Genomic DNA, 17084 nt, shown 5'->3' on the forward strand with positions numbered 1-17084 from the left:
TTCAGATAAAAACCAACCACAACTGTGAATGGCTGCTACAACCACACGTTTTTAATTTTTTTCTTTTTCTTTTTCTTTTTAATTGGTTTATATGATGTGAACTTATCGAAGAGAGAAAGGGAGGCGCCGGGAGAGGGCGGTTGCAGCCACGAGGAATGCCTGGATGCCATGCCAGGCTGCTCCTCATAATTGATTAGGTCATTCAGTTTCTTCACGGTCCTCCCTCGAGGATCAATCTGACCAATACACGCAAATCAAGTACTTCTTTCCTTTTTATTTTTTATTTATTCTTTTATTTTTGGTTTGTATGGCCTCCTTATGATGCATGATTGGGAAGAGGGTATCATTTTCTCAATCAAGAGTGTTGCACGTGATCCCATGTGAACTTTAGAATAGGGGTCATGTGACCATTTATTGCGAGTGTCAATAAATCCCACGCCGTTTCGAGAGGCGAAACGTTTCGAACGCGTAGATCATGGTCTCCAACAGCAACAAGAAAGCAGCAATCATGTGAAGTAGAAGTAAAGTAAGTGCTGCGCACAAATCCAAAGCCAGTGTTAATGAGAATGACGCCCGATGCAAGAACTACACACTATGCCCAAAATGATGCCCAGGTAAATAATTAGATTTAATTAGATTTGCTCAAAAATTATATGATTATACTATACTTTTTAAATAACATCAGATATTTTTTATTTTTTATGGTAATGTTAGAGGTTTTAAATAGTAATGTTAACTATTATTTATAAATATTTAGCATGGTGTTTTTCTTTTAATTCCTTGTGGATATTCAATGAGAATGGAATGCCTCATTTTTTTATATTGTGAAGCTTTTATATAATTTTCTCAATTTATTTATTCTCATATTTTTGCATACAATACCATCAAAATTATCAAAGCATAATATTTTTTTTTATTTGAACTTGATTTTCAAATCATGATAAGTCTTTATTAACAAATGCTATTAATAAAAATATATATTTTTATATTTAAAAGAAAATAATACATAAACAAAAAAATAATTTTTAGATTGAGAAATCTTTTGAAGTGATTCATAAAAAATAAAAATAAATAAAAACAAAAAACAAAGACAAACAATTTTCTTTACATGGTCGTGTCTTGACAATTCATTAAAAGAAAAAAATAAAAATAAAATCCTTTTTTTCATTATACAGACTTATTGTTCTCTATTTTTGTTATGAAAATAATTTATCACTCATTTATTGTTATAAACTTTCTATATAAAATAAACAAACTTGCTTATGTGCATTGGCTACCAGGCTTAGGTGTGCCTCAATTTTTTTAAATAGACAAGTGTGTGGTCCTGACTTTCTAAGCCTAAGAAGTGCTTGATCTTTATTTTTTATTTATTTATTTTATACTTTATAATGGAATTATCTTTCAATAAAATTATTAAAATGATATTTAAAAACCATTCAATTATGCCGTGATTTTTAAATAAAATTATATTCTTATTATATATGAACATTTTAAAAACAATTGTTCATGAATATTCATTGAGAAGAGAATATATATTTTATTTTATTTTATTTCAAATTATCTATTCATTTGTTTTTTTAATACAATCAAGTACAACTTATAAAGACAATTAAAAAATCAATCTCAAATAAAGAACAAGTTTTTTCTTCCATGTATATATAAGGAATGGTTATTTTGATTAGAAAGAATATGTTTTTTTCTCATTAATTCTTATAAATATTTATTTTAATTGCCTTAAGCCTTAACTCAAAAGATCATATAAGAAAAAGGATATTTTTCATCAAAACAAAAGGAAAGGTGTGAACAAAAAAGAAAAATCATGATTAAAGAAATGCATTTTTCTCCTTAATTTAAATGATTGGATTTCTTCTAAATATTTATTTTAATCACCATATAATTCAATAAAAATAAATTCTAAAAAGGACATTAGAGCAGCATGCGAGTAAATTGACTAGTTTTTAGCTAAACATCATTTAACCCTTGAAAAAAATATTCAAATCTCGAGATTAAAAATTCCAAAAAATTCAAGATCTATGAATAAATTTTGGTTTGTGCTCAAAACTTCAATTTAAATAGTACTGTTGATAATGTGTACCCATACCAGCACATGGTAGGCAACTAAAATCCTCTTATGGATTTTTTTTTGTAATTTAAAAAAGTATTATCTCATTAGTATCACATGGTGAATTTTATCCTTTTTAAAAGACACATCTTAGTAGAAAGGTGCCTTTGTGCTTATAAGCAACTAAAACCATCATCTCCTAACCTGTCATGACGTGCATGACATCGAATGACAGGTTTTCCTCCTAGATCGAAAGATTTTGGTATTAATCATAAAATTATAATTTTAAAGGAGTCATCACCTAGTATCATGGTCGCTAGAAAACATAATGGTCTGCGAGAATCTAAGTAAGAGTACTAGTTGTGAAAGGGAAAAATGCATCACCCCTAATGCACTCAACCTATGGTAAGTTACATTGTTGATTGATTGTTTTTCTAAACCATGTTAATATTTGTTGGTTTATTTAAGGTTCAAAGCAAATCTTTCTTCGTAAAGAAGTCTTTGTCTTATTGGGTGAACTAAAAACATATCGTTTTAAGGCTTAAGTCTTAACATCACACTTATTCCTACTTTGTGTCTTTAATATCCGAGAGTATACTTTATAGTGTGATTTTATACTCGTAAATAATGAAGTCCTTAACTAATCCATAATAGTTATTGTTATTAATTCATTTAATTTAATACTGGGAGCATGCATTACATTGTAAAATTCATACTCCAAATATTAATTAAGCAAATTAGTTTTGTGGTATTTATGAAATTTTGCCCAAATCCTGATGGGTGATTATAAACTGATTACAATACCTATTTTTGTATTTTTAAAAACATGATAAAAATGTAATTTTTATGTTTATAAAATATGCATGGAAAACTTTTAGAATTTGGTTGTATACACACAAACAAAAACATATTTTTGTATTTTTGAAATGAGGAAATTTTTGGATATTTGGATTTTATTTTTTTGAAATTTTAGAGAAAACAGGTGTTTTTAATATTGTGTTAGTATCTTACAATGTCAGTCTACAACTCGATATTAATCAAAATTATTAAAAAAACACGTGAGAGACCCACAAATATTTTTAAAATGGTCATTGAGTTTTTAATAATTTTTTGGAAATTTTTTGGATTTGTTTGGCAAAAGTACAAAAAAAAAAATTAAACATTGCTGAAAAATCAGTAGGGTGTGTATTCCAAACATGCTCTTAATTAAAAATCAGAGGCTTAAAAATTGTCTAATGCCTTGTTTGGCAAACACGCCTTAAGAATACAAAAGGCATTTTTCTTTTTGATAAAATTTTTATTAGCCAAACATGCCCTTATTTTAGAAATGGGCTTATCCCAACCACATGAGTTTTGCTTCTTAGCCCTAGACCCAAGCCCAGAAACATAGCCTAGAAAAAAAACAAAGCAAATGAAAATCAAACAAGGGGTTTTCGCTGTAAATTCATGAAGAACACGTTAAAGAAACCCGGAAAACATGGATTCAATTTCAGACCATATTTTGTAAAACTAAAGGCACATTAACATGCACAAACATCATTCAAACAAGATTTTGAGGTTGGATTAACACAACAAACACCCAATCATCATGATTAACTTAATTATGTAAAAAATGATAGAACCAAAGATTCAAAACCATAATTTCAGTGTTTTTAAACCATTAAAACCTTTAATTAGTGATCCAAAAGATTGTACGCATGTGTAAGAACCATCAATCGACCAAAGAGACATGGAAAATAGGGACCCAAGGTAATGTTCAACAGATGAACACCAATCAAGAAACCCAGAAATGCCTTAAAATAATAATAAAAAATGCGTAAAGAGTCCAAAAAATAATCTAAACTTAGCAACCAAAGCTTGAGCATGCTCAACATAATTTGCTTAAACCGTCAAAACAACAACAAACAAAAAACCAATGGTAAAATAACAAGCAAAACCATATACTAACAATAAGCTAAAAATGCATTTCCTTATGTATATTCAATGTTCAATTGATTAGTTCCATTGTCCCGAGGCTTAAACAACATGCTTACAACTTGTACAAACCCATCAAACTACCTTAAAATAGCCTAATCCATATAAACATCAATACTTAACATACATTGCCATGACTTCAAAATTAATTAACTAAACATTCCAGCATGCAAAACAACATTGAACATTATCATATATTGATTAGTATTTAAAAGTGTATTTTTATCAATGTTTTATATCATCATTTTGCACTTGAAGTGTCAATAACTCCTTAACTAAAGCATATTTTATAATAACAAGTCTGATACCTTAAGATACCTTTTATTTATGGTAAATGTTCATCTTAAATACAGGCCTATTACATAAATCAAAGGATTGATTGATGAGTTTAACTACTGAAATTGAGAATACATTAACTTTTTAGTCGTGTCAAGTTTTTGGCGCCGTTGCCGGAGAGGTAAATTCTTGTATAAATGATAATATTTATTTTATTTTCTCTTTTCACTTTTCATTTTATCTAACTTTTGTTTCTTTTATTTTTTTTTCTTTTTCTTTTCTTCCTTATATTATTTTCCTACACATGCATGAGAGTTTGGTCACGTACATTAAGTGGTAGACTTTATAGGGTATCCTCATTATTTTCAAAAAATATGGTCGAAGAAGATAACCAGTCGCTTCATAATAAGAATGATGAGAATAACCGTGTTAGAACACTTAGAGACCATGTGAATCCCACAAGAACAAATGCATCCTCATGCATAGTTCCCCCCCTGATGCATCTCATTTTAATTTTAAGCCAGACATTATTCACCTTTTACCTTCTTTTCATAGTTTAGATCTAGAAAATCCATACTTGCATTTGAGAGAATTTGAGGAGGTCTATAACACCTATGATGACTTAAATTGTAACATGAACACCATCAGATTAAAGCTTTTTCCTTTTTCATTAAAAGATAAAGCTAAAACATGGCTACAAAATTTGAGACCAGGATCCATTCATGCTTGGGATGCAATGCAACAATAATTTTTAAAGAAGTTTTTTCCATCTCACAGAACAAACTCTTTCAAAAGACAAATCATCACTTTCACTCAAAAATCAAGAGAAACATTTTACCAATGTTAGGATAGGTATTGAGACTTTCTTAATACTTGCCTTCATCACGGTTTTGAAACATAGAGATTGGTCTCATATTTTTATGAAGGGTTAACACTTAGAGATAGGCAAATGGTGGAATTGATGTGCAATGGAACTTTTAAAGATAAAGACCCTAATGAAGCAATGAAGTACCTAGACTTGCTAGCTGAAAATGCTTAAAATTGAGACATTATAGGCACTTATGAGGCACCAAGTAAAACTCAACCTCATACATGTAGTGGAGGAATGCACAACCTTAGGGAAGATCATAACCTCCAAGCCAAGTTTGCATCTATAGTTAGAAAAGTCGAGGCACTAGAATTGAAAAAGAGTGGTCAATTAAAATCTGTTCAAGACATTGTGTGTCAAATCTATGAAACCAATGACACTCAACCAATGACTGTCCAACTTTGCTTTCTTTTAAGGAATGCCTCCATGAACAAGCCCATGTTTTAAACAGTTTCCAAAGGCCCAATCAAAACCCATACTCGCAAACATACAACCCTGGTTGGAGAAATCACCCAAATTTGAATTGGAAGAGTGATAACAATAATACACAAACTTTACAGCCATCGTTTCAAGCACACCATAATTTCTAAAATTCTCATGGATATGCATCTCCTTATGCTCCACCTCTTAGAAGAAATCTTGAGGAAACATTGCATGCATTCATTGAAAAGCAAGAGACAATCAACACTCAACTTGCTCAAACCATGACAGATTTTAAAGATACTCTTGCAAAATTCACATCTGCTCTCAGTTTTCAGGAGAAAGGTAAGTTTTCATCTCAACCACAGCAAAATCCCAAGGGGCAATACAATGCAAATGCAAGTAGTTTAGGAAGCCAACACATGGATCAAGTCAAATCAGTCATCACTCTCCGTAATGGTAAGGTTATTAAAAAACCCACTTTTAAACCTTGTGAGAAAGATGATGAGTCAATCTCTGAGGGTAAGGAAGGGGTTGAATATGAACATTGCAAAAAAAAGACTGATTCCCCGCCAGAACTTCCATTTCGTCATGCCATGACCAAACAAAGGAAAGTCAATCACAACTCTGAAATCTTTGAAACTTTCAAACAGGTAAGGATCAATATATCTTTATTGGATGCTATTAAACATGTACCTTCTTATACTAAATTTTTTAAAGAACTGTGCACTGTGAAGACAAAACTGAATGTGAAAAAGAAAGCCTTTTTAGCCGAACAAGTAAGTGCTATTCTTAAAAACAATAATGCTTTGAAATATAAAGACCTTGGTTGTCCTATAATTTCAAGCTTTATTGCAGAACATAAAATTAAAAAAGCTTTACTTCCATATTCAGTTTTTCAAAGTCTGAATCTAGGTGAGTTAAAACCAACTTCTGTAACTCTCTTACTTGCTGATAGATTTGTAAAAGTGTCTAGATGAATAGTTTAGGATATGTTAGTACAAGTTGATAAATTCATTTATCCTATGGATTTTATTGTCTTGGACACACAACCTATTGAAGCATGTAATTCATTTCCTATTATTTTAGGACGTCTGTTTCTTGTAACTTATAATGCATTGATTAATTGTGGGAATGGACTGATGAAGCTATCATTTGGAAACATGACATTGGAGATGAATATTTTTAACATTTGCAAGCAACTTGGAGATGATAATGATTTATAGGAAGTAGATCTTATTGAAGAATTAGTTTATGATCAATTTGAATCAACCTTGAGTAAAACTGAGTTTGATGAATCTGAAGAATTGCAAATGATTTATTCTCAGGAAGAAATCAAGTACAAGAAAGGCACCGAAAATGTTGTCGCGGATCATTTGTCAAGATTGACAACAGATTCGAGATCTGACATCATACCAATGGATGATTACTTTCCTGACGAATCCTTACTTTCTCTTAGTCCAATGCCTTGGTTTGGTAATTTTGACAATTTTCTTGCTTCAGGATATTTGCCAGCTCACTGAAGTATCGAAGATAAAGGAAAGTTTTTGAACGAAGTAAAGAACTTTTATTGGGATGACCCTTACTTATTCAAATATTGTCCTGATCAAATATTTCAAAGATGCATTCCTGACAATGAGGTAAGTAGTGTCATTAAATTTTGTTATTCTGAGGCATGTGGGGGTCATTTCTCATCAAGAAAAACAATTACAAAAATCTTACAAAGTGGATTTTACTGGCCCACCATGTTCAAGGACACGCATGCATTCTGTAAAACTTGTGAAAATTGTCAAAAAGTTGATACTAGTAAAAACATTTTGCTTTATAATTCTCGACTCCATTTATTTCTTGGAAAGCTAAGATCAAGATGGAGCGGTCCATTTATTGTGAAATATGTGTATCCTTATGGGGCCTTTGATATTGAGAATCTAAAGAATGACAATGTTTTTAAGGTAAATAGACATCGTTTGAAAGCTTACTTTGATAATTTTCCTAGTGAAAATGAATCCATTGGTTTGAATGATCCTGTAAATAAGGGTTGATTATTTTGTTTATCTCACATTGTTTTTGCGTTTCTTTTTGGTGTGACTTTTGTTTTGCTAGTCTCTCTCACCCCGGTCAAATGACAGGTAACGGTACTCCATGACTCTTAAGTCAGTTCTTTCAGTTTCCTATAATAACTGATATCTATGTATATATTGGTGCAATTCTTTGCTCTTTCTCCTTTCTTTGCATCTTTTTTCCACTTCTCATCTAAAAAATAGACACCACTCTCGAAAAATTAAAAAAGTATTTTCTTGCTTTGCCTCAAAATACGATTGCAAAAATTTACCATGCTAGGTGTGCAAGATTGAGGTTATTAATGAATCATGGAATTCCTGAAGATATTCGTTGGCTAATTGAAGCAAAGGTCTGATTATCAGGTGAGTCCTCTAATTCTTTCATTTCATACATGCCTGGAACAGGTAAAAGCACTTTTGCAAAGAAACATCGTGTAAAACGATTGAAAGTCTGTCACAGATGTGCTAGATGGACTTGTAATGCAACATGTGGTTCTTTAGGAATGATATCTGTAAACCATGAAGATAAAATACAATTCATTAAGGATGGCCTGAGTAAGGGGTCTTTAGATAATCTTCTATTGACTATTGAGACGCATCCTAATGGAGATGTGCATCGTGCAATTCATGATTTATGGCTACAATTCCATAAAAAACATGCTCGACATAGTCTTGAAAATCTGACTAAAAAAGACCATGTTTGCCAGTTTTTAAGAAAACTAGATGAGAAGCCTATCCATAACCTATAGAGGGCGTTTAAGCCATTCTTGGATGTAAAACCAAGGGAAGGTGTGAGCCACAATCACAACTACCTGTACATACACATGCCTTTTCAAAATAAATAAATAAATAAAGAGAGTGAGACTCCAACTGACCTACATATAGGTGGTATGATTGTATTTTTAATTTCTCATCTATAAAATCTTCTCTTCCTTCCATTCATTTCTACTCAACCCATACATTCAACAGATATAAAAGTGTGTAGAAATGGCATGTTCCTCAAGTCATCACATAAGAAATATTTGTGTTTTCAGTGGATCCAATCCTGGGAAAGAAAATGAGTTTTTAGAATCAGCAAATTATCTTAGTCAGGTAGCTAAGAGAAATATTCATTTAGTGTATTGGAGAGGCAGCCTTGCGTTAATGGGGGGGGGGGGTGTGACAATAGTTGCATTTTTAGGAGGTAGTTAAGTTTTGAGGGTCGTCCCCAAAGCTTTAGCAAAATGGGACATCATTGGAAAAACAATTGGAGAGGAACTACAGGTCTCCACAATGTCTGATCGAATGAATGCGATATTTAATTGTGTTGATGCCTTTATTGCTTTACCAGGTGGTCTGGGAACATTGGAAGAGATTTTTCATATTTCCTCTTAGGCCCAATTGCACATTCACCATAAACCTATAGGTTTGTTAAATGTTAATGGTTTTTATGATAATTTGCTGTCTTTTCTTGATCGAGCTGTGGAACAAAAATTTCTAACATTTTCGGCGCGACAAATCATAATCTTTGCTGCTACTGCTGAATAATTGATTAACCAACTATAATCTTTCATCCCTGTACTTGATCCCTCCATGAATTGCATAAATTGGTCAACTATGGAAAGCCATAAAAAAACTTAGATTGGATTTGAGCCTTCATTTGTGAAACCTTGTGTCCTTTAGTTTTATTAATGGCATTTTATTTTGTTTTCTTATTTCTTATATTTGTTTAAGTGTGTTTCATGTTTGTCAGTGTTCGCTGTTTCAAGTGATGTTTTCTATACTCTATCTTTCTACCTTAGGACATTAAGGACAATGTCTCATTTTGGTTGGGGGGAGAGGGTAGTAGTTGACATAAAAAAAACTAACTAACTAACTGCTTTTGTTTTTAATAAAATCATTTGACAAAACTGTTATTACTAGATGACAGAGTAGGGGAGAATTTTATTGACTCTTGAGACGTATTTTAGTAAACATTTTTCAATGGTTATTTGCAATATTCATAACAAGGTCTATCATATACTTCTTGAAATATTCAAGTTTACAAACTCTCGCATTGTTATCACTTGATTCTGCTCATATACTCATCTGACAAGTATTCTTAAACTTTCATTTTCACACACACTTTAACATATGATTGTGGGTTGCACATTGGATTATTACATTATTTATGTTCTTTTGTTAAAGGTAATAACTAAGAGAAGGGGGATAGTATATAATTTATTTTTTTAATTAAAAAAAAATTGATAATATTGATGATAATAAAAACATAGATAAGTTTGGTTTTGTAGCCTCCCTAACCTAAGCAATTAAGCCCGAAGAGGTGTTTTAACACTTAATACCCTAAAGTCAACTGACTTGGGAGCTATTGGCTCAAAGCTTGTTACATGAGTTAAGGAGAAAAGCTTAAGAGAATCAAACATTGCACTATCTACATATCAATATATGCAACCCGAGTTACTAAGTTTGTAGGGGTGTCTAAACACCTAATACCCCAAGACCAATTGGTCTGGGAGTCATTAGTCAAAAGCTCGTTACATGGGTTAAAGATGTATTGTGTTTTAAGTTATATGTATATATATATTAAAAAAAAAAAGAGAAAAAAAGATAATAATCCTAACCCAAGGAAGTTAACTTTAAACATTAGAACAAAATATTGTTTTCTTTCAATAAAAGCCTCATCATCTATGTTTTCATATATTGAGCACATAAACAAGAAGGTTTATTAATATTTTGTTTAAGAGGTATTGAGCAGATATATAAATTTAATGAGAGTTTGTTTATCTGAATATATTAATGGAAGTTGAATGATGAATGCCTTGCTTTGTGAATATACATGACTTCAAATAAGGCTTAAATAAATATTTGAACAATAATTTAAAAGACAAAATAGGGGGGGTTTGCTCATTGAGCTACACCTCCTCATTAAAGTTTGAGGAATAGCTTATCCTACAAATTTGTTTCTTGGCTAGGGATTTCTGAACCAACTTTAAACTTGTAAGCATGACTTACTGAAGGTTTCATGTTGTTTTTCTTGGCTGGTTAATGGTTTGGTTAAGGTTTTTCAGGTTTTGTAGTGTAATAATGTGTAGTTTCCAAGTTTCCCCCCCTCTTTCATGACCTTTAGCTTGGGTTTTTAAAAGGCAATGAGGATCATCCAAAAGCCATGAGCTGGACAATCCTCACCCTTTAATGTTAAAGACTGAATCTCAATCATCTATTGAGCCTTTGTTTTGTTTGGGTAGGAGTACATTGTTAGGGCATGAGAGAGGTGTGTTTCTTGTCTAGTGTAGGGGAGAGATGAGGGAGATTTTAGGCTTACAAGAAGGCAAAAGAACCATGTCCTCTCAAGGTGTTTTGGGAGAAAAAGATTAACAATGGTGACACGACGAGTTGTCTAGCCCTATTATTATTATTTTTTGTTCTAGACTAAATAAAACGATGTCATTTTGACCAAAAAACAAACCATTTTCGTCAAAATGCATCGTTTTATTTAAATGAAATGGTGTTGTTCTAATAACCCTAGATTAATTAGGGTTTTAATTTTCCTTTTTAATTTTAGCTCTTAATCTTTTGAATTTGTTCAATTAAACCATCAATTGAGTTTGATTTTAGGAATCAATTCAATTTTACCCCTGTGAAGTTTCAATAGGACACTTAGATTTTAGCGTGTTTTTGAACTTGATCATTGGTCTTGGATATTTTCAATTTTGTCCTCGATCAACCTTTAAAATTCTAATTTCTTCAATCACACCCCTATTGTTAACTGAATTTGGTCCCTGAATATGCATGCCTTTTGCAGATGTCCTTAGTCTTGAATTTCTTTAATTTGACCCTTAAATAACCCCAAAACTTTGATTTTCTTTCAATTTTACCTCTAATTTCATCTGATTAAGTTTGTAAAAATTAAATATGGTCCTTCAAAATTTTAATCTTCTCGATTAAGCCCGAATTAGGCTTCTAAATTTAACTTTCATCAATTAAGTCCTTAATAAAATTAATTTTACCTATTAAAAGTCTAATTAAGTCCTTGCACTCAATTAATTCTTTTAATTTTGGCATAAATTAATTTTTAAACTTAATTAGATATTTAATTGGGCCTATAATTAAATCATATTAACCTATTAAAAGTTTAATTAAGTTCTCTGACTTAATTTTTATGTAACTTCATCTGATATTCACTCAAGTTAACATTGAATTTGCATTATTCTTCATATTCGGGTCCTTTAATGGTGAAATTGAGCCTTCAATCCCTCTTTAACCTGTCTTTTCCAATCAAGTTGCTAGTCCTTTTTCATTTTTTCATTATATATTAAAGAAAAAAGATGATTTTAGGGAAAAACCCAAAATTAGGTTATAAGACGAGGGGCTTGGGTAGTAACACATGACTGACGTTCCTATAAATAACTCCAATGATGATATGTGCCCACACTCGCACATGATAGCCCTCCAAATGGTATTGTCTTATTAGAACAACATAATGGGTTTTGTTCTTTTTAAAATACACCTCTTGGGGAGAGAGGCTTCTTTTGTGCTTATAAGCGACTAAGGCCCTCGTCTCTTAGCTAATGTGGGATAGTGGCATCATCATAGCTCCTAAGGTGAGGAGTTTGGCTAGTCACACATTGCTGATGTTCTTATAGACAACACCAATGATGATGTGTGCCCACAACCGCACAAGGTAGCTCCTAAAGAGGTATTGTCCCACTGGAACTATAAAACCCTGGATAAATTCCATAAAATTACTAAGTGAAATATTATGTTGAGTGAGTAAATTGAGTATTGTAATTAAAAAGTTGACTTTAGGTTTTGGGAATTTGAAATATAATGCCCATATGTTGATTTAAAAGTAAAAGTATGAAAATGCAAGGAAAATAAAAAAAAAAGCAAAGAAATGCAGATAAATATCAAATGGAAGAGATAAAAAGAGAAAGTGGTGTTTTGGGATATAATTTAAGGAAATTTGATGTAGTTTGTTTAAATTCGGTATTGAAAATGCGTTTGAATCTGGAAAATATGACCCAGAGAACATATAAGGTACAAAGTAGACCTCTAGCTTGAAAATTGATAAAATCAAGATGAGGTTTTTGATGCCATACTTTTTTATATTCCCTTGATTTCCATACACACAAAATCAAGATGAGGTTTTTGATGCCATACTTTTTTGGGTCTTTTGTGGTTAGTGATAGTTTCTTTTAGAACCTAATTTATATTACTAACTCTATCATTCTTAATAGGATATGCATAAATCAAATGACTAATGCTTCTACAATAGTTACGTGTTTAGTTTGAGTCATTTGATTATTTGGCTTTAACAAAGTAATTTTTTTAAATATTTTTACTTTTCTTAGGTTGATAACCTAAAACTCTTTTATTGAAAACACATATTTGATTAGCAAATTTGGTTTCTAAGATCTTAAAGCCTTGAGTAAATTTAGTTAGTATAGTGTTTAAATTATCAATCATTTCCTTTAAAGCTTTGTTTTCCTCTTCAAGTTAGTTCATTTTATCACTATCATTAATTACAATGCATGCTTTTTTTTTTAATTATCATTTTTAACAAGTAAACATGCATGGGTTTTTTTTTCAATAAACTATACTTGGAACCTAACTTCTTATATTCATCGTACAATGTCTAAAATGCATTATGCAATTCATTATAAGAGAGATCAGATTCATCATCCAAAGAGATTATCTCATTATCACTTTTAATTGTCATGAAACACATGTTTAGAACATACTCTTCATTATCACTTGAGTTAGAGTCTGAGTCATCACTCCATTTTCTTTTATTACTTGTTTGTGATGATGATTCTTCTTTTTATTTTGAAAAAGAGGGCAATCAACTTTTATATGTCATGTCTTGTGCACTTGTAACACGAAGTGCTTCCTTGCTAGATTCTTTCTTATTTTCATCATTCTTGAAGTTTAAGAACTTTTTGTTTCCTTGCTTCTTTTTTAGGAAATTTTGGAATTGTCTTATGATAAATGCAATATCCTCCTTTAATTCATCATCATCATCATCATCATCATCACTATCAAAATGGTGTATGGTTTTGAATTTGAAATTCTTATTTGGCTTCTCTTCTAGTTATTGCTTTTCCATAATGATTTCATGAGTCATAAATGATCTGATGAGTTCTTTCAATGAAAGTTTGATGAAATCCTTAGCTTCTTGGATTGCCTTTTTCTTTACTTTCTAGTATTTAGCAAGGATATAAGAATTTTGCTCACAGGATCGATATTAGTATAAGTCTACCAAGAGCATTTAAATTATTATTGATAGTTGTCATTCTAGTAAATATATCAGTTATTGATTCATTTGGAAGCATTTTAAATAACTCATATTGATGCACTAACATGTCAATTTTTTATTTGTTTACTTGATTCGTTCCTTTATGTGTTATCTCTAATGCATGCCATATATCTCTAGCATTTTTGCATTTGTGATCCTATTGAATTCACTTCTACTTAATGCATAATACAAAATATCCATAGCTTTAACATCCATAAATAACAACTTTTTATCATCATTAGTATATTCTTTCTAGGTTTAGGAACCATTATATCATTTTCAATCTTAGTACGTTTGTTTGGTCCATTTTCAATAGATAACCATAAATCATAATCAATAGATTAAATATATATAATCATCATAGCTTTCTAATAGGCATAGTCATAACCATCAAAGAAAGGTGGCCTAGAGGTTGATGATCCTTCATTTTGAACATTAAAACTAGTGGTTGTCATTCTACTCAAAGTTTAAGCAAACTTATATAAAGGGAACTAGGCTCTTATATTAATTGTTGTTCTAGGATTAAGGTAATAATAACACCTAAAAGGGGGTGAATTAGGTGTTTTACTAATAATAATAAATATTATAAGTAACTTAATTAAACACAATTAATCAACAATATAATTAGAGTGCTTAAAGTAAAGAGTATATAGATAGAAATTACAAACTTGGTTTTTAACGTGGTTCAACATGCCTACACTCATACCTTAAGCACCAAACCGGTCTTAAGTATTGTATTCTTTGCTAATCCAAGCCAAAGATTATAATGTCTTTAATGAATCCTCACCAAGCCTTTTCATCACTTGAAGGAATACTTTCTTTAAGATTTTTCACCTTGGTGATGTACCTCACCAATGACTAATAGTTTTTCACATAAACTCTTGAAGGATTACAATTTGTTTGAAATATGTAAAACTCTTTCAAAGAGTAGATAATATAATTGGAGCTTATATCTCTATAGCTTACTCAATAGTACTTAGAATGCATGAAGGTGTTTAAGTATAGTGAATATGAGAATTTATACTCATGTATAAGAATGTTAATGTTTTAATGCACAAATATGAGTATAATTTAGGATTGATGATTTAAAGTTGTTTTTGCTCATAAAATAGCTTGTATATAATATATATTAAATTTCAGTGTTTAAGTTTGCAATTAGATAAGCTGTATATATCTTTCTAAAAAAACTAGTTGTTTTTATAGCTATTAGTGCTCCTTTAACAGATGACATAGTCAATCGGTTCATATTGGTCAAGTCAATCGGTCGAGTAGTTCCTGTAGATTCCCAGGTGTTAATCCTGGATGAACAAGCGATCGACCGATTATCTTGGTATGGCCAAATGGTTGACCGATTCAACTTAAAATCTAGTTTTAGCAGTTTTAAGCCTGATGAATCTTGAACCAACTAAATGCATATCAATTATATAATGCATGCAATGTGAAGTGTGTGAATTCATTTTAATTTGTGTTATCAAATTAAATATAAAGCTTTACATAATTTGCACTAAAATGAATCCTTAATAATTAAGTCTTCACCTGTTTTGCATCTTGGACTTATTGATTGATTTCTTCATTTAATTCTTCATGCTTGTTGATGATCTTCATATAAACTTGTTTAAATTTATTCTCAACCAAGCATATTATTAGTCTAATTTCATTTAATTGTTATCTTCAAAAGATATAAAATATTAATATGCGACCCAAATGTCAACAACAAGGCCTAAGTTTCGGCCAAAATAAAGGAAAGTGGGGAAAAAACCTTTCATGATGTATTAATTTATGTACACGTATATAATTGGGGATATTATGAAATTATGGTAGATTGAGGTAATTGAGATGGAATGTAATAGAAATAACTTAAGATAATGAAAAATAAAGAAGAAATAACTAGAGGCATCACTATATTTGATGACTGGGATGAATTAATTAACTAGCTGACCAAGAAAAAGGGCTAAAGGCATCAGTGTATCTGATGACTAGGATGAATTATTTGACTAGGTAACTGAAAAGAGGCTAGAAGCATTAGCATGACTGATATCGAAAAATGTATTAATGTGGTAAAGTTTTAGAAGAAGATTAAAATTAATTGTATACAACAACGAAATGTACATTTGAAATTTGATTTCTTAGCCCCAATAATGAATCTGGATCGGGAAATATTTGAAAAGGAAAAGATAATTGGTAGTATAAAAAATGAGCCAAATGATGTAATTATGAATAAAGAATACATACATACGAAGTTTAAAGGAACCAAGTAGGCACAAGTTAGATAGGAATGAAGGATTTACCTAAATAAGCTAAAGTACATAATTGATTTGAAGGGTATTAAGTATATGTGAATGAAAGAATTATGAGTAAGATGGAAATGAATTAGAAGACATGTTAAGAATATAGTTTGATGGAATCAACCATAGGGACAAGCACCATTATTAACAATAAAAATATAACTTTCCACTTCAATGAAGATATTTCTGATGGTGCATCTACTAGATATACAAGTTGAACGTCTTAGGTATGAGAATTATAGGTTACATGTATTGAGTTGTTTTTATGTAAAGGAACTAATGTACATAAATATCATAATATGATTTTAAATTTTATGATTGAAAATTAAACTTATAAAGTTGGATAAATAGAGACATATAGGCTAAGAATTTATGATGTTGATAAATTAAAGAGGAGATATTTTGGTAAAAATCTAAGATAATGGTTTATTACTTTCCTTATTGAAAAAAAAAACTATTATCAATGGGATGTTAATAGTTGCTAATGAATTGACTATATTTCTTTTCTTTAATATTTACCAATACATGCTTCTACCTTAAAGGTTCATTTCATACATAACAGGATTAGTGATTATTTGGTTGCCATCTAGCCTAGGATTTAACCTTATGATTTGTTAACTTATTCATTTAAGTTTACAATAAGTATTTAAATTAAGAACATTTATTCCTTTTTCTTATATATAAAATCGATGTGATTGAACATAAACGCACGTGAAAGTGTGAGGTGTTACATGTATGATGAATGGACTTAAGTATAAACACACAAAATAGTGTGGGTGTTACAGGAACCACATAGTGAGTTTTGTCCTTTTTAGAATGCGCCTCTTAGGGAGAGATATGCTTTTTGTGCTTATAAGTGACTAAC

Source organism: Populus nigra, chromosome 15, assembly GCF_951802175.1.
Source record: "Populus nigra chromosome 15, ddPopNigr1.1, whole genome shotgun sequence".
Taxonomy (NCBI): Eukaryota; Viridiplantae; Streptophyta; class Magnoliopsida; order Malpighiales; family Salicaceae; genus Populus; species Populus nigra.